The following is a 22,445-nucleotide window of genomic DNA, read 5'->3' as shown; positions in this document are numbered from 1 at the left end:
TCTGGATGAGGATTCAGAGGCTTCCAGTCTGAGGAAATAGGATCAGCTGAGGGATTGGCAAGGTGAGGTAGCTGTGGCTGGTCTGTCTCTCTGATCTTCCAGTATTAACCCCAATACCTGGCTTCCAGGTTTGATTTTACTAATAAGACCTTTTAAGATTCCTGCTACAGTCAACAGTAGGCATTCTTTCGCAGCTGATGAGAGCAGATACTGAGATCCACAGCCAAACATTAGGCAGAAGTCAGGGAACCTCAAGGAAGACAGGAAGGCAGGATGATAGGAGGGTCAAAACCTCAGCCAACAGAGCCCACAGATTCAACTTAATACAGCTCATGGGGCTTCACAGAGACTGAAGAAGCAATCACAGAGCCTGCATGGGTCTGAACCAAGTCCTCTGTATATATACTGTGGTTGTTTAGCTCAGGGCTTTTGTGAAGCTCCTAACAAAGGCAGATTGGGGAGTCTCTGACTGTTTTGTCTGATCTTGGGTACCTTTTCTTCCTTCTGGGTTGGCTCCTTGAGCCTTGACATGAGGGTTTGTGCCTACTCTTACTCCATCTTCTTATGCTGTATTCATTTGATATCCCCAGGAGGCCTGTGCTTTTCTCAAGGGAATCAGAGGAGTAGTACATCTACATGGAGTGGAGGGAGGGGAGACTATTCAGGATGCATTGTATGACATAATTAAAAATAAAAACAAAGGGGAAAATAAGGAAAACTTGGAAAGACATTTAAGGAAGAAGTATTTGGACAGATCTGCAAAGGAGCAAAGAATGTGAAGATACTTTTGTCCACAGTAAATGTCCATGAAAGATGCCTTCGGCAGAGGAGGAGGTCAATAATCAAGTAGATAGGATGACCCATTAGTCGGACAGTCAAACTCTTCCCCAAGTCATCCTTGTTATTGCCCCATGGGCCCATGATCAAAGTAGCCATGGTAGCTGAGATAGGGGTTATTCATGCATTTAACAACGTGGATATCCATTTTTCAAGAGTGACCTGGTTACAGTTGCTGCTGAATGTCAGATCTGCCAACATCAGAGACCAACACAGAGCCCCAGAGATGTCACCATTCTCCAGGCTGACCAGCCAAAAGCTTAGTGATAGGATGACTATTTTGTCCTTACAGTAGTTGATACCTATTCTAGTTATGGATTTGCCTTTCAAGCATGTAATGAACTTACCATAACTACCACACATGGACTAACAGAATACCTTGTCAACCACCATGTTATTTACACAGTATAGCTTCTGACCAAGGTAAGGGAAGAACTCCTGACTGGAGCCACAACAAACATTTCATTGAACTGGAAGCTCAGACTTCTCCCAAGCCACTTTGAGGTTTTGATGTCCTTAATCCAACAGGCTAAGAATGAAATAACAGTGTTAGGAGGGGTGATTGACCAAGATAACAATTAGGAAATTGGATTGCTTCTCTACAATGGATTTAAGAAAGATTATGCCTGTCAGGCAGGAAATCCTTTAGTGCTCCACATGGTACCCCATTTTCCAATGAATAACAATACTGGGAGACTCCAACAATCTAACCCAGGCAGATGACAAAAGGTACAGACACATATATATTACAACTCCCTTATACAGGCATGATGGGTAGTGATATTCTGACTGAAGGAGTGTAAAGACCACCAACACAAATATTTTGTGTCAAATTAAATAAGCTTTATTTTCTGCTATAATATGTTTTCTCTCAACACCATGGTTTGAGAGGATAGCCAGGAAGATAGGAGATGTGGGGTTTTTATAATCCCCAAAATGCAAAGCTAAGGGTTTTTGAATAGTTGATAGGGTTCCAGAGGTATTATGGTGATGTAGGAAATTGGATGAACTTTCTCACCAATAGCCAAAGACAAACAGAAATAGTATTTGAGAGTATAGCTGACCAGGTCCATGACAAAACCCAAGACTACCTATCAGTTTACTTAGTGTTGCTCAGCTGTCCAAAGAGTCAAGTTTAGGCAAAGACCCTGGTTTCATTAGGGCCATGGACCAGATATAGTTCTCAGCAGCAGTCAGGGCCCAGAGGTCATCATGGTCCTGGGTGGCAGCACAGACCTCTTAGAATGGCATGGCCCCTGTATGTAGATTTATGTCTGAGTCTTCCATTCAATTCATGCCAATAACATGCTCTTTGATTACCATATCTTTGAAGGACAATTTTAAATTAGGAATGGTGAGACCTAGAGCAGTCCTTTAATTGTTCAGGTATGTTTGAGCTCTCTAATTCTTCTTGTATTTCCATATGAAGCTGGGACTAGTCTTTAAAAGATATGGAACAAATTGTGTTGAAATTTTGAAGCAGATTGCTTTGAATCTGAAGGTTGCTTTTTGTAGAAAGGCCATTTTTATACGCTAATGTCATTGACCCACGAGCATGGGAGATCTTTCCATTTTCTGACATCTTCCTCAATTTTTTCCTTGAACTTAAAGTTTTTTATAATACAAGTATTTCACTTTCTTTGTTAGAGTTACCCCAAGATATTTTATATTGTTTGAGGCTATCGTGAAAGGTGTATTTCTCTGGTTACTTTCCTAGTCTGTCTCTCATTTGGACATAGAAGGATTACTGAACTTTTTTTATTATTTTATTGCTGAAAATAGGTTCTTCTCTCATACAATAATCCTAACCAGAGTTTTCACTCCCTTAGATTTTTGTCAAGCTAAAATGCTTAAAGTGTTTATTAGCTATAGGAAATTCCTTGTTGAATTGTTTATCTAACTTATGTTTAATATATTATCTTCTACAAACAAAAATTATTTATTCTTCTTTTCCAGTTTGTATCTCTTTTATTGTCAATTGTCTTTTGAATTATTTAAGATTGAAATTGTTATATTGAATAGATACTGAGAGAATCAAAAAACTTTGTCTTCTTGCAGATTTTAGTGGAATTGTTTGAGTTTCTCTCTATTTATGTTGATGCTGACTATGAAATTGTTTTAAACTGCCATTATTGTATTTCCATATATCACTTATGTTCCTATCTGTCTTTGGGTTTTATCATGAAAGATACTGGATTTTGAATAATGCTCTTTCTGCATTTAATGATATGATCATGAGGTTTATGTCTTTTTGGGATTTCTGAGTATTGGGCTTTTGGGGCTTTATACGGTCAATTACATTTTTTGATTTTTGTATACTGAATCATCCCTGCGTATCTGGGACAAAGCCTAGTTCATCATGGCAAATTATCGTTCAATATTCTGGGATGCAGTTTGTAATTATTTAATGAGTATTTTTGCATCAGTGTTTATAAGGTTTTGGTCTGTGATTTAGGCATCAGTGTAATTTTAGACTTATAAAATTGGGCAATGATCCTTTGTTTCTACTTTCAGGAATAATTTGAGGAGGATGGGCATACATTCTTTGAATGGTAGTTAGATTGCTGTGCCAAAACTATCTGGTCCTGGGAAGCTTTTGGTGGCAAGACTTAATGATTAAACTCTTTTACCGGGGTTTATCTGTCTGTTTAAAATAGATATCTGATCTTGATTTCATTTTGCTAAGTGGTATCTATTGTTTCTGAATTTGTTTATCTTGATGCCTTTTCCCTTTGATGATTATGTAGTGTTTTTACTTATTTCTTCTGATTAGCTTTTGGTGAAGTCTATTTTGTTAGTATAAAAGTGAGTACACCAGCTTACTTCTTAGCTTACTTTTCAGGTCCATTTGCTTTTAATGTTTATTTCCAATCCTTTGCTCTGAGGTTGAGATGTGTTTCTTGCCTGCAGCTGAAGGATGCAACCTGTTTTCACATCCACTCTGTTAGTCTGTGACTTTTCACTGGAGAATCAAGACCACTGATATTGAGAGATCTGAGTGACCAATGATATTGATTCCTTATATTTTGTTGTTGTTGTTGTTTTGGTGGTGGTGGTGTTTGTGTGTATGTGTGTGTTTCCCTCCTTTTGCCTTTACTGCTCTCAGATTATTTATTCCATATATTATTCAATGGTTGTAGTAATTTACCTTAAGTTGGAGATTTTCTTCAGCAAATCACTACAGGTCTGGATTTGTACATAAATATTGCTTAAATTTGGTTTTATTGTGGAATATCTTAATATTTCCATCTATGGTAATTGAAAGTTTTTCTGGGTATAGTAGTCTGGGTCTGCATTCATTGTCTCTTATAATCTGTTGAACATCTGGATAGACTCTTTTGGCTTTTAAATATCCTCATCCCCTGAGGTTCTCAGGCTGCCCTACAAGTGTCTGCAGTTTCCACTGAGATTCCAGAGACAAGACCTTGAGACACTAGGGTTCTCGAGCAAGTCAAAGAAAAAAGAGTGTGGTTGTCAGTGAACTCTAGAAATAAATAGTACAACCTGAGTTCCAGGTCCCCAAGGTTGCCTGTGATCAGTTTCTGCCTAATACTTTGGAGAAATCTGACATCTGAACCTGGTCTGTCACCTCTGCATGAGGAATGTGATTGACAAGTTCTGTCAGGAAAAGTTGGCCTTGGCCAGCTGCTTCAGTGTCCAGAATATGTGTGAGATGTCACCATATTCCATGGTGGAAGTACCACTCAGGCTGCAAAATCCATCACCTACACAGCACCAACTGCCAAAATTAAAACAAGGGTGTAATCCATCAATGTCTGTAGTGTTGGGGAAGCTCTAAATGTTCTACCCCTATTGCTGAACTTCCATAGTTCCGCCTCTGGATAACTCTTCTTGTTAACAAAATAGTGTCCATAGAATATGGAATCTATGCTTAAAAGCACACCTTAGTGCTCACTTCGGCAGCACATATACTAAAATTGCAACGATACAGAGAAGATTAGCATGGCCCCTGCGCAAGGATGACATGCAAATTTGTGAAGCGTTCCATATTTAAAAAAAAAAAAGAAAAGCAAAAAAAAAATGCACACCTTAGAAAGGCTTCCTGGTGGGCACCCAGGCAGAGGGCTCGGGATCTGTCCCTGGACTATGGGCAGGCTTCTGGAATCTGGTGCCTGTGATGTGACACCTTGCACAGCCTTGGTGCAGTGGGAAGGGGCTTGGACCTGCCTAGGTTCAGTGTGCTGGGCTCTGCTGACTCCCAATGGGAGACTTCCATTTGGGGGATGTGGGGATGTGGGGTGGCTTGGGAAAGAGTGCTGAGGGGTGGGAGGAGGGAGGAGGGGGGATCTGTGGATAATATGTGGAGTGAGTAGAAAATTTCTTAATAAAAAAAAGAAAAAACCCCAAAAACAAAACAAAACAAACAAACAAAAAAGAAAGGCTTTCTGGTACACAGGTTTCCTGAACACACAGTGTAATTGTCAGCCTACCAACACGGACTTTCCAGTGGCTTAAATCCATGTCCTAGCAGTCTTCTCTGGTGGCTACTCTTGTATATTCCTGAAGGTTCCAGTGAGATCCCAGAGACCAGAAATGGATCCGGTGGTAGCCTCAGAGCCCCTTGATGTAGGGATGTGTATGGAGTACATAGAGCTTCTAGGGTGTGTTCATCCTTAGTTCCAGGCACTCAGGATGATTTTTTTCTAGTTCTATCCATTTGCCTGCAAATTTCATGCTTTCATTGTTTTCTCTACTGAGTAGTACTCCATTGTGTATATGTACCACATTTTTTTCATCCATTCTTCCATTGACGGGTATCTAGGTTGTTTCCAGGTTCTGGCTATTACAAATAGTGCTGCTATGAACATAGCTGAGCATGTATCTTTATGGTATGAATCAGCATTCCTTGGGTATATGCCCAAGAGTGGGATGGCTGGGTCTTGAGGTAGTTCAATTCCTAATTTTCTGAGAAACCGCCATACTGATTTCCACAGTGGTTGTACAAGTTTACATTCCCACCAACCGTGGAGGAGTGTTCCCTTTGCTCCACATCCTCTCCAACATTGACTCTCATTGGTGTTTTTGATCGTAGCCATTCTGACAGGTGTAAGGTGGTATCTCAGAATCGTTTTATTTACATTTCTCTGATGATTAAGGATGTTGAGCATTTCTTTAAATATCTTCCAGCCATTTGTGTTCTTGTTTTGTGAATTCTCTGTTTAGCTCTTTTTTTTTTTTTTTTTTTTTTTTTTTTTGTGGTTTTTCGAGACAGGGTTTCTCTGTTTAGCTTTGCGCCTTTCCTGGAACTCACTTGGTAGCCCAGGCTGGCCTCGAACTCACAGAGATCCACCTGCCTCTGCCTCCCGAGTGCTGGGATTAAAGGTGTGTGCCACCACCACCCATCTCTCTGTTTAGATCTTTAGCCCATTTTTTAATTGGACTGTTCAGTATTTTGATGTCTAGTTTCTTGAGTTCTTTATATACTGTGGAGATCAATCCTCTGTCAGATGTGGGGTTGGTGAAGATCTTTTCCCATTCTGTTGGCTGTCTTTTTGTCTTATTGACTGTGTCTTTTGCCCTGCAAAAGCTTCTCAGTTTCGAGGGGTCCCATTTATTAGTTGTTGTGCTCAGGGTCTGTGCTGTTGGTGTTTTATTTAGGAAATGGTCTCAGGTGCCAATGCGTTCAAGAGTGCTTCCTACTTTCTTTTCTATTAAGTTTAGTGTAACTGGGTTTATGTTCAGGTCTTTGATCCACATGGACTAGAGTTTTGTGCATGGTGACAGATATGGATCTATTTGTAATCTTTTACATATTGAGATCCAGTTATGCCAGCACCATTTGTTGAAGATACTTTCTTTTTTCCATTGTATAGTTTTGGCTCCTTTGTCAAAAACCAGGTGTTCATATGTGCATGGATTAATGTCAGGGTCTTCAATTCGATTCTATTTGTCTGTTTGTTGGTTTTTATACCAGTACCAAGCTGTTTTTATTACTATAGCTCTATAGTAGAGTTTGAGGTCAGGGATGGTGATGCCTCCAAAGGTTGCTTTAACGTATAGGATTCTTTTAGCTATCCTGCATCTTTTGTTTTTCCATATGAAGTTGAGTATTTTTCTTTCCAAGTCTGTGAAGAATTGTGTTGGGATTTGGATGGGGATTGCTTTTGGTAAGATTGCCATTTTTACTATGTTAATCCTACCTATCCATGAGCATGGGAGATCCTTCCATTTTCTGATATCTTCTTCAATTTCTTTCTTTAGAGATTTAAAGTTCTTATCAAAAAGGTCCTTCACTTGTTTAGTTAGTGTTATCTCAAGGTATTTTATATTATTTGTGGCTATTGTAAAGTGTAATGTTTCTCTGACTTCTTTCTCAGCCCTTTTATCATTTGTGTATAGGAGGGCTACTGATTTTTTTGAGTTGATAGAAGAATCTTTTTTCAGTAATAAAATACTCTATATACATAAGAGAGACAGACTGGGAAAGAAATCAGAGAAAAACACTTTTCAAAATACCTAAATAATATAAAATACCTTTAGGGTAACTCTAAAAAAGCAAGTAAAAGACCAGTGTGATAAAATCTTGAAGTATTGGCGGAATAAATTGAAGAAGATAACAGAAAATAAAAAGACCTCCCATGCTCATGGATCAGTAGAATTAACATCTAAGAATGGCCATTCTACAAACAGCCATCTACAGATAAAAAGCAATCTGCTTCAAAATTTCAACACAATTCTTTCCATATCTTTTAAAGACAATTATCAGCTTCATATGGAAATACAGAAAGCACTGGAGAGCTAAAACACTCCTGAACAATAAAAGAACTGTTGTAGGTCTCACCACTCCTGATTTCCTATTGTTCTTCAAAGCTGTGGTAATAAAAGAGCATGGTATTTGCATAAATTTAATGGAAGCCTCAGACATAAATCTACTTCAGGGGCCATGCCATTCTAAGAGGCATGTGACCCAGGTCCATGGTAACTTCCTGTACCTGATTGCTGCTGAAGGCTATGTTTGGGTTTATGGACCTACTGAAGCCAGGTTCTTTGCCCTAACATGACTCTTTGGACAGCTAAGGAACAACAAGTAAACTGACAGATAGTCTTTGCTTTCCCCATCCACTGGTTTAGGCATTCTCTCAAACACTTATTTCTCTTTGTCATTGGCTCCTGGTGAAAAAATTCAGCCAAGATCCTACATCACCCAAATTCCTTTGGAACACTCTTCCCAACCCTCAGAAAACCTTAAGCCTTGCATTTTTGGAGTTATAAAAACCCCACTTTTGCTATGATCCTGGCTATTGTATCAGTCCCAGTATTAAGTAGAAAACCTATTATGGCAGGAAATAAAGCTTATTTAATTGGACTCAAAATATTTGAGTCCAATTAATTAATATTGAGATGAATAAAAATCTTGCTATTCATTAAATTAATATTAAAGGTAACTTTTCAATGTTATTTGTTTAAAACTAACTGTGTAGTTATTGTAATTAAATGAAAATTCTTGAACCAGGCATGATGTGATAGTCTATGGCATTGGTCAGAATAGTCTGATGGCAGAAGCTGACTCAACTCTGCCAGTCTAAGGCTAACTTGGTCTATGGAATAACTTCTAAGAGAGCCAGACATGCAGAGTGGAAAGCCATCAAAAATGAAAGACTAGATCAGGCCCTCTGGAAAAGTGAGACCGTTGATCAGCTTGAAATGTTTGGGAGGCACCGTGGCAGTGGGACAGAGACCTGTCCTTAGCACATGAGCTGGCTGTTTGGAACCTGGGGCCTATGCAGGAACACTTTGCTCAGCCTGGGAGGAGGGGACTGGACCCGCCAGGACTGAATCTATCAGGTTAAGGTGAATCCCCAGGGGAGTCCTTGCCCTGGAGGAGATGGGAATGGGGGGTGTGCTGGGGGGAGTGTGTGGGGAGCAGTGGGAGGAGAGAGGACAGAAGAATCTGTGGCTGATATGTAAAATTAAATTAAATTATAAATTAAAAAATGAAAGAAAGATGTAGAAATGAAATCATATTATCTCTTGAATTTCTCCTAAATCATTTCAGATGCCAAAGCTTTAGAATATGAACTAGTCTTTGACAACAGTTCCATCCTCTTTAAGAAAGTAACTGTGATGGGATAGTGTAGCATGAATCTTAAAAGTTCTTATTAATAAAATCAAACCTGAGGCCAGTTATTGGGGTCAATGTTGGTAGATCAGAGAGACAGAACAGGCCACAGCTATCTCACCTTGCCATTTCCTCAGCTGGTCCTATTTCCTCAGACTGGAAGCCTCTGAGTCCTCATCCGGAATGGGTCTCAGCTGAATTACTGCTCAAAAGCCTGAAGCTTAACCAGCCACATGCTTCACCAGCCAAATGCTTCTAGTTTCTGGTCCTCACACCTTATATATCTTTTTGCTTTCTACCACCACTCCCTGGGATTAAAGGCTGGCTTTCTGGGATTAAAGGTGTGTATCACCATGCTTGGTTGTTTCCAATGTGGCCTTGAACTCACAGAGATCCAGAGGGATTTCTGTCTCTGGAATGCTAGGATTAAAGGTGTGAGTGCCACCCTTTTCTAGCCTTTGTATCTAGTGGCTGTCTGTTCTCTGACCCCAGATAAGTTTATTAGAGTACACAATATTTTGGGGAACACAATACCACCACAGGATAGAGTAATGGTTCTGCAGTAAAGTTGCTGGATAGCTTTCCAGAAGACTGGCATCCAATTTACTGCATTCAAGGGTAACTGACAACAGCCGGTAACCCCCGTTATCAGTTATCCAGGAGATCCAACAGCCTCTTCTGACCTCTGAGGGTACCATATTCTCATGGTGCACAGACCCACCTGTGTAACAAGGCCCAGACATCAGCAGGCTCCCATATCTAAGTACACCTGTCTCCATGACAGAAGTACTATTCAATGTATAAAATCCAGCACTTGTGGAAAACACAGCAAATTTCTGTTACAACTAAAACCAAGGCTAAATCCACCTAAAGTCCACAAGCTGGGAATATCTCTAAATGTTCAAACGTTGCTTGAAATACAATGACATTATGGCTTACGTAGTGCGACTTCTGGCTAGCTGTTCTTGTTAACAGAAGTTTCTTATCCTAGAATATGGATTTTGTACTTAAAATCTCACCCAGAGAAAGGCTGGTTGCTGCAACAGAATCCAGAATACCTCATGTGGTTGCCAGCTGGTTAAAAGAGAATTTCTATTGGCTTAAATCCATGTTCAAGGAGTCTCTTAAGGAGTCTCTCTCTCTCTCTCTCTCTCTCTCTCTCTCTCTCTCTCTCTCTCTCTCTCTCTCTCTCTCCTTATGTTTGTCTGCAAATCTTTCTATGTGTTACTGTAAGTTTTGTTTTGCTATATTGACCGTTGGCTTTCTCTGTTGTGTGGACACCCCTGCTGCTTAAGACTTGTGCCTTCTCCAGTTGGAAAACCGAGTCCTTTTGTCTGTGCCAGGTCCCCCAGAAAACCACCTACCTGAAATAAAAGAGCCACCTGTCCCATTCCTGGAATGAGAGACTATATGAAAAGATCCTATATTGAGCCCCTGACAGGAGTCTGTTCCCTCATGAGAGAATGTTCCTACTCTGAAGTACCTGATCCCCTGATCCTAAATACATAAGGAAGAGTCACTGAGGCTATTAGTTAGCCACCTGCCAAAGATTCATAATGTGGAACCAAACTTTCAGAGATCAAAACCAGTTGATTGATTTATCCTGGATTGAGGGAAGAGCAGCATCAGAGCCATACTTTCAGGAGAGGTAGACTGGGAATTGTTGAGCAGATTAAATCACTGAAGGTATTGTCATGTTCTCTAGTCTTAGTGAGTCCCTACAGATGGGATAAACTGGAGAGAGATGATAGATGTGGGGAACATTTTACTTATCACAAATGAAGGGGAACAGTCTCAAAATCCCATCTTTGGTAAATGTTGAATATACTCTGCACCTTTTGTAAACCTGAATACTGTCTCACATTTAAGGCCCAGCAGTGTAAGCATGCAAGTTCAAGGTTTAAAGAGGACAGAACTCACCAGTGAAGGATGAAAATTATGAGGTATTGGGAAGCTGAATCTTGGCAGCCAGCATGATGGAATTGAGAGGTACTTAGGATCTACTATTAGCACACCACATCTTAACTGGAACTGAAAGAGTATGGCCAAGGAGGATTATCTGGGGGGTGGTGAGGGGGAAGAGCACCAATGCAAGTTGGTGGAGTTATGCTGGGGAATGTGAGTCTGAATTAAACTGACTGCCAATTTCAGCAATTCTTACCTGGCTCTGATTCTTGCCCACCATGTGTAAATTCTTCCATTCTGATCTCCAAGTTGTGAACACTGAGACACCTGATTAGGAAAGGAAGACACCTCTTCCCAGATCATGTTAGTGGGAGGAGTTGGTGTAAAACCCTGAGAAGAGGAAACAACAGCTGTGTAGGAATGGACAACATCCCTGTTTTATTTAATATGAACTACAATAAGCAAAATAAACTTGTTCCCAAATTAACAAGACATGGAATTAACTAAAACCCTAAAATGGAGGGCACAGGAATGAGAACATTTTTCTTTCAGTTGAAGTGAGTAGATACTATTCAAGAACAGACTTGGAGGTAAAAAGATATGTGGTGGTATTGTGTTCCCCAAAATATTGTGTACTCTAATAAATTTATCTGGGGTCAGAGAACAGACAGCCACTAAATACAAAGGCTAGAAAATGGTGGCACTCACATCTTTAATCCTAGCATTCCAGAGATAGAAATCCCTCTGGATCTCTGTGAGTTCAAGGCCACATTGGAAATAGCCAAGCATGGTGACACACACCTTTAATCCCAGAAAGCCAGCCTTTAATCCCAGGGAATGGTGGTAGAAAGCAGAAAGATATATAAGGCGTGAAGACCAGAAACTAGAAGTTTTTTGGCTGGTTAAGCATTTGGCCTGGTTAAGCTTCAGGCTTTTGAGCAGTAATTCAGCCGAGACCCATTCCCGATGAGGACTCAGAGGCCTCCAGTCTGAGGAGACAAGACCAGCTGAGAATCCGGCGAGGTGAGATAGCTGCGGCTTGTTCTGTTTCTCTGACCTTACAGTATTCACCCCAATACCTGGCTCTTAGGTTTGATTTTATTAATAAGAACTTTTAAGAATCCTGCTACAAAGACATAAACATTTAATTCAGATCTCAAGGCCTGAACACACACACACACACACACACACACACACACACACACACACACACACACACACACACCTTTAATCCAGATCTTAAGGCTGGAAGACACACCCTAAACTGGGCCACACCTTCTTCTGGAAGCATAAAAGGACAGGGAAGCAGGAAGCTTTGTTATTTGCCTGCTTGCCCTCATCTTGCAGCAAGTCCATCCCTTCCCTGGCAATAGAGAATATTTGGAACTCCAGTATATACTGAAGACCAGTGGACACATCCAACTTCCTGCACTGAGTAAGTACTGGAATCTTGGGCTTTCCATCATAGACAATGTGGGATTAGCAGGACTGCAGCCCTAAATCTTCTTTCGTACACAGAAATTCCTTGTGTATGTTCTGTTGCTCTAGAGAACCTAGTACAACATTTTGTGGTGTACATAATTTTCCAAAATATTCAACAGCTGTGTGTAATTGTCAAAACCAGTTACCCATTGAAGTAAGATTCAATCTAGATGAAAAATGGAGTGATGTAAGTGTACGTAGTAGCCTACACTGTCTTCTCTGTAACTAGTATTGAAATCTGTATAGAAAATTTAAGAGATCCAAGTCTCCAGCCCCATCAAAAAGGGAATAGATGAGAAATAAAAACTTAAAATATAATTCATGTCTATTTTTGTGTCTCACAGGTGAAGAGAAAACAATTGCTAGTTCTTCATTTTGGAACCAGTTTAATCTTCAAACTACCTCCAGGAGAAATGGCTGGCAATGAGATAGCCCAGAGATGGGACCACACTCAAATCAGACTTCAGAATTTCTCCTACATGTGGACCATCAGCAACTTCCGTTTTATTGTGGAGGAAATAACAGAAAGCTTTATAAGCCCAACTTTCTCAATAGGAGCCAATGACAAATGGTGTTTGAGAGTATACCCAAAGGGAATCGATAAAATAAGTGCAGGTTACCTGTCAGTTAATCTACTTTTGCTCAGCTGTCCAAAGAGTCATGTTTGGGCAAAGTTCCAGTTCTGGATCATAAGCAAAGAAGGAGAGAAAATGCAAACCAGGACGAGCCCAAGAGCCTTTATGTTCATGCCAGGCCTTGGCTATGGATTCAAAAAGTACATCCTTCGAGATTTCCTCTTGTCCCAAGCTCCTCGTCTTCTCCCAGATGATCAGCTCACCCTCCTCTGCAAGGTCAGCGTGGTCCAGGACTCCTTCAGTATGTCTGATCAGAAAAGGAAGCCAGGGATTCAAATTCCCAGATGTACATTGGCAGATGAGCTAGGAGAGCTGAAGGAGAATTCCCAATTCACAGACTGCTGCCTGGTGGTAGCTGGCCAGGAATTTCAGGCTCACAAGGCCATCTTAGCAGCTCGCTCTCCAGTTTTCAGATGCATGTTTGAACATGACTTGGAGGAGAGCACAAAGAATCGCTTTGAGATCTCTGACCTAGAGCCACAAGTCTTCAAGGCAATGATGGACTTCATTTACACAGGAACAGCTCCAGACCTGGACAGCATGGCAGATGCTCTGCTGGCAGCAGCTGACAGGTATGGCCTGGAGCGTTTGAAGGTCATGTGTGAGGATGCCCTCTTCAGGGACCTCTCTGTGGAGAATGCTGCCCACATTCTTGTCCTGGCTGACCTCCACACCTCAGGGCAGCTGAAAACCCAGGCACTGGATTTCATTACAGCTCATGCTTCTGAGGTCTGTGAGACCTCAGGCTGGAAGGCAATGGTAGGCTCATGTCCCCATTTAGTGGCTGAAGCATACCGTTCCCTGGCTTCTGCAAATCTCCCATTCTTGGAGCCCCCTTTCAAACGCTTGGAGCAATCCTAGGAACTGGTCAGCTGTGTCCTATACTTGTCTCCCTGAAGCAGCAGCCGGTTGTTGTTACCAATGACACCTGGGTAGACTATAGAATGTGTGGAGCATTTCCATTGAAATTTGGGAAACACAGCATAGTGGCTCAGGCTTTAATACAGCTGTAAATGAGTTGATTTTCAGGTTAAGGGAGGGGAAGTACTCAGCTATATTATACACTACCCTGTTACTGTACTGATTTGATTTTTATCCAATGAGTTGGGAACTGGAATATGTTTTAGTTGCTGGCCCCAAGCACATTACAACAGGGTTTCTTTGGAGAAACTTGTCTGGATTGGACTGAGCAGAACATATGTTCAAGGACTCAGAAAGTAGAAAATAAACATGAATGTTTTCTTACAAGAGAAGTGGAAGAGAAAGTAGACATTTTCCTCCAAACTCAGTGTGTGGGAATGGAGAGATGACTCAGTTGGCAAAAACAATTATTGTTCTTGTAGAGGACCCTTGTTCAGTTGTCTTCCTGTCCCCATGGGTACCTCCATCTCTGGAGACAATACCTTCCCAAATAAATTATCAAATGAAATAAAAATTCTAAAATCAGCTTGTGGATTCCTGTGGTGTTTTTGTTTGAAGAATCCCATTTTAATCCATCCAACTCTGCTCATCTTTGGAAGTTTGTGCCATCTTTATTCACACACACACACACACACACACACACACACACACACACACACACACACATCAATGAGAAAATACCTAATGAAATTCTGTTACCCTCAAGATTGGTCCCTAGCCCAATTGTCATCAGTTAGGCTTTCTCCATCAGCTGATGGGAGCAGATACTGAGATCCACAGCCAAACATTAGGCAGAGATCAGGGAACCTCAAAGAACGGAGAAAGGCAGGATTACAGGAGGGTTCAAAGACACCAGGTAAACAGAGCCCACAGATTCATCTAAACAGAGCTCATTGGGACTCCCAGAGACCTAAGAGACAATCACAGAGCCTGAATGGGTCTGTAATAAGTCCTTTGCATACATGCTGTGGTTTTTTTAGCTTAGTATTTGGTGAGACAGCTAAGAAGGTGAATATGAGGAGTTTCTGACATATTTATCTGATCTTGGGAACATTTTCTTCCTTCTGGGTTCACTCTTCTAGGCTTGATATGAGGGTTTGTCCCTACTATTATTACATCTTGATATGTTGTGTCCAGTTGCTATCCCCAGGAGATCTATGCTTTTCTGTAGGGAAACAGAGGAGTAGTATATCTATGTGGAGTGGAAGGAGGGGAGATTATGGACAGTTGGCATTGTATGAGAGAAGAAAACAGAAAACCAAATAAGGAAATAAAGTAAAATTGGAAAGACATTTGGGGAAGAAGTATTTGGACAGATCTGCAAAGGAGCAAAGAATGTGAAGATATTTTTGTCCCCTAACAATGCTCATGAAAGTGCATTCAGCAGAGGAGGAGGTCAATAATTAATTATATATGATGAACTATTTCATGGACTGTCAGACTTGTTCCCAAGTCATTTTTCATATTGCCCCATGGGCACATGATCACAGTTACCATTGTAGCTGATATGGGTTTATGCATGAAATCAATAACATAGGTATCCACTCTTCAAGACTTACTTGGTTACACCTGCTGCTGAATGCCAGATATGCCAAAACAAGGACCAACCCAGAGACCCAGAGATGTCACATTCCCCAGGCTGACCATCCAACAAAGTCATGACAGGATGACTACATTGGACCTCTTTCTCTGGAATGGACAATACTTCTTCCTTACTGGAGCAGATTCTTATTCTAGATATATATAAATTTGCATTTCCCACCTGAAATGATTTTTACCAAAACTACCACACAGGGACTAACAGAATGTCTTTTCAACCATCATGTTATTCCACACAGTATAGCTTGTGACCAAGATAAAATCCACAGACAGATAGGTGCATCTGTGGCACACTATCATGGGATCCACTGGTTGGAGCAGGTTCTCCAACACCCTGAAGCAGCTCCTATGATGTTTTGAAGATACCGTTATGGAGCCAATGAAGTGGCAGCAACCCTTAGGGCTGAAGTAGTATTCTCCAGGAGGCAGATTTCTCCATAGCCCAGATCCATGGGTCCAAGCACCATGTGTTAGAAAAGGGAATAGTTCTACTCACTATTACCACTATTGAACTGTTGGGAAAAACTTTGCTTTCTGTTTCTATGACTTTAATTGTTTTGCTAGGAAATTATGATTCCAGTGTGATTGGTGGGGCAATGCTCCTGACTGGAGCTACAACAAAGAGATCATTGAACTGGAAGCTCAGACTTCTCCCAAGCCATTTTGAGCTTCTGATATCCTTAATCCAACAGGCCAAGAAAAAAAATAACCATGTCAGGTTTGTTATTGATCAGGATAAACATCAGGAAATTGCATGGCTTCTCTACAATGGAGGTAAGAAAGATTACGGCTTTCAGGCAGGAAATCCTTTAGGGCTCCTCATGGTGCCACATTTTCCAATGAGTAAAGAGGATAGGAGACTGTAACTGACTGGTGCAGGCAGATGAGAGAAAATACAGACACACCAGGAATGAAGAAATATATCACAACTCCAGGAAAGTGGCCAAGATGGGTAGTGATATTCCCACTAAAGGAAAGTGTGGTGGTATTGTGTTCCCCAAAATATTGTGTACCTTAATAAATTTATCTGGGGTCAGAGAACAGACAGCCACTAGATACAAAGGCTAGAAAATGGTGGCACTCACATCTTTAATCCTAGCATTCCAGAGATAGAAATCCCTCTGGATCTCTGTGAGTTCAAGGCCACATTGGAAACAGCCAAGCATGGTGACACACACCGTTAATCCCAGAAAGCCAGCCTTTAATCCCAGGGAGTGGTGGTAGAAAGTAGAAAGATATAAGGGTGAGGACCAGAAACAAGAAGATTTGGTTGGTTAAGCATTCGGCTGGTTAAGCTTTCAGGCTTTGGAGCAACACAGTTCAGCTGAGATTCATTGGGATGAGGACACAGAAGCCTCCAGTCTGAGGAGACAAGACCAGCTGAGGATCCGGCGAGGTGAGATAGCTGTGGCTTGTTCTGTCTCTCTGATCTACCAGCATGGACCCCAATAACTTGCCTTGGGTTTGATTTTATTAATAAGAACTTTTAAGATTCCTGCTACAGGAAAGTAAACCACCAAGAAATATAATTTGAGTCAAATTAAATGAGCTTTATTTTCAGCCATAATAGGTTTTCTCCCTAATGTAGATGTAACTAACAGTCTTATTAAATAAGAAACACAGAACCAATGTAAAAGAGAAAGCCAAGAGGTCAGAGCTTTGACCTAAAACCTTACCCTTGATCCTGCGGTGGTCCTTCCTCTCTATAAGAGATCTACTTCCTGTGTGTATGTCTTTACATAGTCTTTCTGTTCTGCCTTCTCATTGGTTTTAAACCCAAACACGTGACCTCCTTGTCACTGCTTGTATGTACAGCCCTCCAGGTATTAAAGGTGTGTGTCTCCAATGCTGGCTGTATCCCTGAACACACAGAGATCTACCAAGCTCTTCTACCAAGCGCTGGTATTAAAGGCGTGCAGTGCCACCGCCACCACCGCCATGCTTTTGCTATGGTTCTAATAGCTCTGACTCCCGGGCAACTTTATTTATTAACATACAATTAAAATCACATTTCAGTATAAATAAAATACCACCATACCCTAATCCCAAGTTTGAGGGAATAGCCAGGAATATTGGAGAAGTGGGGTTTTTATAACCTCAAAAAAGCAAGAGTAAGATTTTCCAAGGGTTGGGGGGTCCAGAAGAATTTTTGTGGTATAGGAACTTGGCTGAACTTTCTTACCAGGGGCCAATGTCAAATAGAAATGTTGTTTGAGAGTATACCTGACTGAGTCCATGAAGAAAGCAAAGATTACCTGTCAGTTTACATAGTGTTGTTCAGCTGGCCAAAGATCCAAGTTTGAGCAAAGGCGCTGTCTTCAGTGGGGTCATCGAACCACATATAGTCTCAGCATCAGTCAGGGCTCAGATGTCATCACTGACCTGGATGGCAGCAGAGGCCTCTTACAGTAGCATGGCCCCTCTAGGTAGGTTTATGTCTGTGTCTTCCATTCAATTCATGCCAGTAACAGGCTCTTTTTACCATATTGAAGCACAATATGAAATCAGGAATGGTGAGACCTACAGCAGTTCTTTTATTGTACAGGAATGTTTTTGTTTTCCATTGCTTTTTGTATTTCCATATGAAACAGCAAGGGCACTGGATCTCTGCATCTGCCTCCATCAGTCACTGGACAAAGGCTCTATGATGACAGCTATGTTATTTACTAGCGTGCTCACCAGAGTAGACCAGTTCAGGTACCCTCTGGACCACTTCCAGGCAGCCAAAGGTGGAGTCAACCTTGTGGATTCCTGAGAGCCTCCCCAGCACCCTGCCTCTTCCAATTCCCATGATGTACTCATCTATCATGGTATCTTCCTTCCTGCCCTCCCACTCTGTCCCTGTTCCAAGTTGACCCTCCATTTCCCTATGTTCTCATCCCCTCTTCCTCGCCCTCTGCCACCCCCCTGGTCACTCATGTAGATCTCATCCACTTCTCCTTTGCAGGATCATCCATGTGTCCCTCCTAGAGTATTTTCCTGTTAGCTAGCCTCTCCGGAGTTTTCGGTTGCAGTCTGGCCATCCCTTCCCTCACTTTTAGTATCCACTTATGAGTGAGTACATACTATATTTGTCCTTCTGAGTCTGGGTTACCTCACTCAAGATGATATTTTCTAGATCCATCCATTTGCCTGCAAATTTCAGGATCATTGTTTTTTACTGCTGAGTAGTACTCCATTGTGTATATGTGCCACATTTTTCTTTATCCATTCTTCAGTTGAGGTGCATCTAGGTTGTTTTCAGGTTCTGGCTATTATGAATAAAGCTCATATGAACATAGTTGAGCATGTGTCCTTGTGGTAAGATTGAGCATTCCTTAGGTATATGCCCAAGAGAGGTATAACTGGGTCTTGGGGAAGACTTATTCCCAATTTTCTAAGAAACCGCCATACTGATTTCCACAGTGGCTGTACAAGTTTGCATTCCCACCAACAGTGGAGGAGTGTTCCCCTTGCTCCACATCTTCTCCATCATTAGCTGTCTTCAGTGTTTTTGATCTTAGCCATTCTGACAGGTGTAAGATGGTATCTCAGAGTTGTGTTGATTTGCATTTCCCAGATGACTAAGGAGATCTGCCCTCTGTCAGATATGGGGTTGGTGAAGATCTTTTCCCATTCTGTAGGCCGTCATTTGGTCTTATTGACTGTGTCCTTTGCTGTACAAAAGCTTCTCAGTTTCAGGAGGTTGATTTATTAATTGTCGCTCTCAGTGTCTGTGCTACTGGTGTTGTATTTAGGAAGTGGTCTCCTGTGCCAATTCAATCCAGACTAATTCCTACTTTCTCTTCTATCAAGTTCAGTGTAACTGGATTTTTGTTGAGGTCTTTGATCCACTTGGACTTGAGTTTTGTGCACGGCGACAGATATGGATCTATTTGCAATCTTCTGCATGTTGACATCCAGTTATGCCGGCACCATTTGGTGAAGATGCTTTCTTTTTTTCCATGGTACATTTTTGGCTTCTTTGTCGAAAATCATATGTTCATAGGTGTATGGATTAATATCAGGATCTTCAATTCGATTCCATTGTTCCACCTGTCAGTTTTTTTTCCAGTACCAAGCTGTTTTTATTACTGTAGCTCTATAGTAGAGCTTGAAGTCAGGGACCATGATACCTCCAGAGGTTGTTTTATTATACAGGATTCTTTTAGCTATCCTAGGTTTTTTGTTTTTCCATATAAAGTTAAGTATTATTCTTTCCAAGTCTGTGAAGAATTATGTTGGGATTTTGATGGGAATTGCATTGAATCTGTATATCACTTCTGGTAAGATTACTGGTTTTACTATGTTGATTCTTCTTATCCATGATCATGGGAGATCTTTCCATTTTCTGATATCTTCTTTACTTTCTTCCTCAAGGACTTGAAGTTCTGATCATAGAAGTCTTTCACTTGCTTTGTTATAGTTTCCCACAAGATATTTTATATTATGTGAGGCTACTTTGAAAGTTTTTTTTTCTGCAATTTCTTTGTTTCTCTGATTTCTTTCTGGTTCCTCTTAAGAAGCTTTTGCAAGTGGCTAACCACTAGTATCAGTGACTATTCTCTATGTGTGTTTGGGGTCAGAATTTCAGGTACTGCTTCCTTCAAAAGTTCTGGTCCTGGAATTTTTTTGGTGGGGAGACTTTTAGTGATTATGCTCTTTTACTAGGGTTTAATGATCTATTTCAAATACATATCTGGTCTTATTTCATTTTGCTAAGTCAGACCTATTATTTCTGATTAATTTATCTTAGTGTCCTTGGATAGATCTGGAAGAGTGTTTCCAAGTAGCATTATCTGAGATACAAGGGAAAGACCACTATAGTTTGCTGAGTAATCCTGGTACTGTGGATCTGAATGGAATAAATGGCAGAAAAAAAGAGAGTCACCTTCAAGAGTTCCGGGTTCTGCTTCCTGCTCATCAGGTATGAGCTCTTTAATTTAATTATTTAATTATTTACTTTTTAATTTTTATTTATTAAGAAATTTTCTACTCACTCCACATACTATCCACCGATCCCCCCTCCTCCCTCCTCCCACACCCAGCCCTCTTTCCAAAGCCACCCCACATCCCCCAAATTGAGGTCTCCCATTGGAAGTCAGCAAAGCCCAGAACACTGAGCCTAGCCAGTTCCAAGGCCCTTCCCACTGCAGGAAGGCTGTGCAAGGTGTCACACCACAGGCACCGGATTCCAGAAGCCTGCCCATAGACCAGGGACAGATCCCGATCCCCCTGCCTAGGTGCCCCCCAAAGAGTTCGAGCCAATCAACCGTCTCCATATCCAGAGGGCCTAGTCCAGTCCCACGGGTATTCCACAGCCACCAGTCCACAGTTCATGGGTTTCTACTAGTGTGGTCAGTCATCTCTGCACGTCCTCCCATTATGATCTCAACATCTCTTGCCTGCAGTATCTCTCCTCTCTCTCTCATCAGTTGTATTTCTGGAGCTCAGACTGGTGCGTGGCTGTGGATCCCTGTATCTGCCTCCATCAGTCACTGCACAAAGGCTCTATAATAACAGCTAGGTTATTTGCTAGGCTGGTCACCAGAGTAGACCGATCCAGGCCCCCTCTGGACTGCTACCAGCAGACCAAGGTGTGGTCAACCTTGTGGATTCCTGAGAGCCTCCCCAGCAACCTGCCTCTACCTGTTTCCAAGATGTCCTCATCTATCATGGTATCTTCCTCCCTGCCCTCCAACTCTGTCCCTGTTCCAGCTTGACCCTCCCATTTCCCTATGTTCTCATCCCCCACTCCTCTCCCTCAGCAGTAAAAACAATGATATCATGAAATTTGCAAACAAATTGATGGATCTAGAAAATGTATGAGCTCTTTACCTGTCATCCATACTGTAAAAATTAAGACCACTGACAAGTTAAGGAAAACAAGGAAAAGTGACTAGTGAACTCTGCCAAGACAGGGTAAGATGGTCTTCAAAAATACCTGCTTCTAAAAATGGTCTGTCAGCTATTCTAGGTCTGTAGACAAATTGGTTGCCCCAATGATGCTGAGAAATTTTAGGTGACTGTCCAGACTGCCAGCTATCTGTGTCTATTCTCACAAGAATTTCAGAAATGGCTTGCTTGCATTTTTAGTTTTCTCTGGTTTTATTATGTTCCTTCTCTGGTCTTTGATGGAGTTGAAGACTAGATAGTTACAATTGCAGTCTTCTTGTGTCTTAGCTAGAACATATTAGTACTAGAGTTAGAATCTTCACAACAGGACAGCTATTAGAGTAACATCAGTAATGTGCCATTTACCCATGTTTTGGACATTTGGCATGACTTTCTTGTTTAATGTTATTTGTGTTGGTTGTAATTCCATTTTTGTTTATGACATTATCCTGTCTTTTTCCTGAACAATAATTGATATTCATTCTTATTGTATATTGTGTTCCCCAAAATATTGTGTACCCTTATCTGGAGTCAGAGAGCAGAACAGCTACTAGATATAAGGCCAGAAAATGGTGGGACACACGCCTTTAATCCTATCACTTGGGAGGCAGAGTTTAAAGCCACACTGAAAACTGCCAGACATGGTGACTCATGCCTTTAATCCTAGTTAGTGAGCCTTTCATCCCAGGAAGTGATAGCAGAAAGCAGAAAGGTATATAAGGCATGAGGACCAGGAACTAGGGCTGGTTAAGCTTTTAGGCTTTTGAGTAGCAGTTCAGCTGAGATCCATTTGGATGAGGACTCAGAGGCTTCCAGTCTGAGGGAACAGGATCAGCTGAGCAATTGGTGAGGTGAGGAAGCTGTGACTTGTTCTGCTTGTCTGATCTTCCAACATTCACTCTAATACCTGGCCCTGGGTTTGATTTTGTTAACAAGAACTTTCAAGATTCGTGCTACAGTATATGGTTTGCATTAAGATTAGAACCTTTTCATTTAGACTAAATGGGCAAATGTAGCAGTATTTGCTGCATCCATGACCTTGGGCTATATAACCCAAAGGAGGCGATGTTTCCTGGCATTGTACTTGACCTCTTATAAGGAATTAGAGAAAG

At 41.3% G+C, this 22,445-nt stretch overlaps 1 non-coding gene and 1 pseudogene across 1 annotated transcript; both read left to right on the top strand.

Moving 5' to 3' along the window:
• Positions 1-4,745: 4,745 nt before the first annotated feature.
• LOC143274071 (U6 spliceosomal RNA) lies at positions 4,746-4,852 on the top strand. Its single transcript, XR_013052466.1, has one exon. It is a non-coding gene; the product is annotated as a U6 spliceosomal RNA (small nuclear RNA).
• A 6,153-nt stretch (positions 4,853-11,005) lies between these two features.
• On the top strand, positions 11,006-13,800 carry LOC143274051 (speckle-type POZ protein pseudogene; annotated as a pseudogene).
• Positions 13,801-22,445: the final 8,645 nt, after the last annotated feature.

This window comes from Peromyscus maniculatus, chromosome 6, assembly GCF_049852395.1.
Source record: "Peromyscus maniculatus bairdii isolate BWxNUB_F1_BW_parent chromosome 6, HU_Pman_BW_mat_3.1, whole genome shotgun sequence".
NCBI lineage: Eukaryota > Metazoa > Chordata > Mammalia > Rodentia > Cricetidae > Peromyscus > Peromyscus maniculatus.
The sequence above is the reverse complement of the archived record's forward strand: the minus strand, read 5'-3'. Positions and strand labels throughout refer to the sequence as shown.